General features: G+C 40.0%; 1 non-coding gene across 1 annotated transcript; it reads left to right on the plus strand.

The window, feature by feature from the left end:
- Positions 1-2342: 2342 nt before the first annotated feature.
- Positions 2343-2414, plus strand: trnat-ugu. Its single transcript has one exon. It is a non-coding gene; the product is annotated as a tRNA-Thr (tRNA).
- Positions 2415-2810: the final 396 nt, after the last annotated feature.

The following is a 2810-nucleotide window of genomic DNA, read 5'->3' on the forward strand; positions in this document are numbered from 1 at the left end:
TTTCATGGAAGTTCTCTTTTTATGGGGCTCTTGCACCCATTTTTCCTGTTAACTTTATTTATTACCAGAGAATTATTACATGTGGAGTCCTGTAGCTCAGTGGTTAGAGCACTCGCTTTGCAAGCGAGAGACCTGAGTTCAATTCCAGGCAGAGGGTGAAACCTTGGGCAAGTTTCCTTACTCCACACAGAGCCTAATAATAATCCCTCCAAAACCCAAAACAATAATAAATTGGTCATTTTCAATCTATGACTGTTTGTTGGACATTGCTGTGCGCAATTGACTGCCACATTCGCCCACAAATATACAGTCAATTCACTTTACAGTGTGTTCTGTGAAGCGCTTTGGGACGTCCTCCCGACGTGAAAAGCGCTATATCAAATGCAAGGATTATTATTATTATTACATTTGTTGTAAAGTAAATTACATACTTTGGACATGTAATAATTAAGGCGGAGACTAAATATTATTGCACAATAGATTGTGTTTTATTTTAACTGAATTTCAAATCCCTATTTCTGCACACTGACATGGGCATTTTATGTTGCTTATCGATATGCCTGAGTGTGCATTGTGGCCTAAAAAAAAAACATTCTAGAATCTGTGGTCCCCTGCACTTAAATTCATATTGATAAAAAAGAGGTTAAACATTATTTGTTCTGTGTTTGCCTAAGACTGGTTCCACAGTGCTTCAGTGTTGTGCATAAATGCCAACATGCTGCTCGTGCATGTTGCTGTTGTGACAGAAATGATCTAGCTTTGTTCATACAGAGCAGATGAAGATCCCAGGTTCAATTCCTGTGTTGCGTTGGCTGATCTGCAAGGATTGCAAGGATTATTATTATTATCTCAGTCACTGCTACAAGTTTCTTCAAGGTTTGGGTGGAGACAATAAAGTTAGGCCAGAAGATCTGAAATTCCAGCTTCAGGTCTTCAGCCTTTGAGATTGTTTCGTCTTAAAATTTAAGATCTCGCAGAATTATGGAAAACTCTGATGTTCAGCCTTAAATTGGAAGCTGGTTTTTTTCTGCTTTTCTTAAAAAGGAATCAGGTTCCATATCTCCACAATCTTAAATTTTAAGACAAAATGGATTTGCAGACTAGGCTGGGTGAAGATTCAGGTCAGTATGTGTGTGGATGTTGAGGATGGACAAATTTCAAAACATCTGAATCCATGTCCTCAACAAAATATCACAAGAGGTTTAGATAAATAAGGCCCTCTGGCCCATTTGATCTCAGTTTCCAGAATACCCCTCCCCACAATACTCCTATTACAGAGTCAAGCTGTTTTCCTGCCCCTGCCTGAAACACCCTTCCTGGTAACCTTTTCCAGTCATTAATTACCCTCTGCGTAAAGAAAAACTTCCTGGTGTAGTTCCTAAAACTGCCCTGTACCTCCTGGAACCTGTGCCCTCTTATCCTGCTGCCTTGATGTATCTGAAACTATTGTTCTGGGTTTAGCACACAGACATTATGAAAGGTTATAGGTTCAAATACTGTCCCTTTCAAACTTGCCAGTTGGGGTGCTACAATTGGCCTTTTAGAACTTCGCACAAAGTCTCTATTGCTTACCCAGCAATAACTGAGTTATCTCCAAACTTCTGACCAAGGAGTGACCGATTAACCTTCACAGTTCAGCCATGTGGTGATTGAATTACCTTTGAGCATTTTGACCCAACAGAAACTAAATTGTTTTCAAGATATCTCAACTGTTCCCTTTATAAAGGTGGCTTCATTTATTTTTTCTGATCTTTTCTGATCTGCCATTGTCCTTGGTTTCTTTGAGCAGCTTGCGTTTAGGAAATGCTCTTACGTACGAGTTATGTTTGATTCGATATTTGCAGCTTCCTTTACTTCAAACAACATTGATGGAACACTAGACAGGAAGCAAGTGTGTTTGTTTCGAAACAAGAATAAGGGAAATAACCAGTTTCACTGATGAAAGTTCTGCTGAGGCATGAAAAATGGCACGAAAATATTGTCAGGCTGCACAATAGCGAAACAGTGTCAATATGGGTCGGTTAATAGGACTCTCACTTTACGAACACAGAAGGTTGTGGGTTCATAGAATTACATAGACAGTTAAATAGAATGATATGACATGGATACAGGCCATTCAGTCCAACCATTTTGTGTCAGTGTTTATACTCCACACAAGCCCTCACCCCTCCTATTCCCATCACCTACACCCCTCTATTCCCTAAATATGTTGGTTTGAGCTCATGTATTTGGTCTGGAGTACATCACCTAGGCTAGAACTTCAGTATATTGAAGGGGTGTTGCAATGACAGCACCTCAAATAATGCAGTACACCTCAGAATTGTGTTTGAAAGGTCAGGTGGAGCCCTGTAGCTCAGTGGTTAGAGCACTCGCCTTGTAAGCGAGAGACCTGGGTTTGATTCCCAGTAGGGTGAAACCTTGGGCAAGTTTCCTTACTCCACAAGCCTGATAATAATCCCTCAAGAAAAAAAAATTAAATATTGGTTACTTCAATCCACAACTGTTTGTGCTGCTGCGATTCACCCACAAATATCCAGTAAATTCACTTTACAGTATATTTTTGAAGCACTTTGAGATGTCTACAAGACATATCAAATGGAAGGATTATTATTATCATCATTATCTTACAATATGTGAGTTTAACGTTTTGATGTGGGGCCTGAATCCACAACCTTCAGACTAGGATGTGAGAAAGCTTCTGACTAAGCCAACCAACATAAGGAACATGGGGAAACAGGAAAAGGAGGACCCTGTTCAGCCCACAAAGCCTGTGCCACCATTTTTGACACACAATCTGGCACAGTCCATGT

The sequence above is a fragment of the Callorhinchus milii genome, unplaced genomic scaffold, assembly GCF_018977255.1.
Source record: "Callorhinchus milii isolate IMCB2004 unplaced genomic scaffold, IMCB_Cmil_1.0 Scaffold3, whole genome shotgun sequence".
Classification (NCBI taxonomy): domain Eukaryota; kingdom Metazoa; phylum Chordata; class Chondrichthyes; order Chimaeriformes; family Callorhinchidae; genus Callorhinchus; species Callorhinchus milii.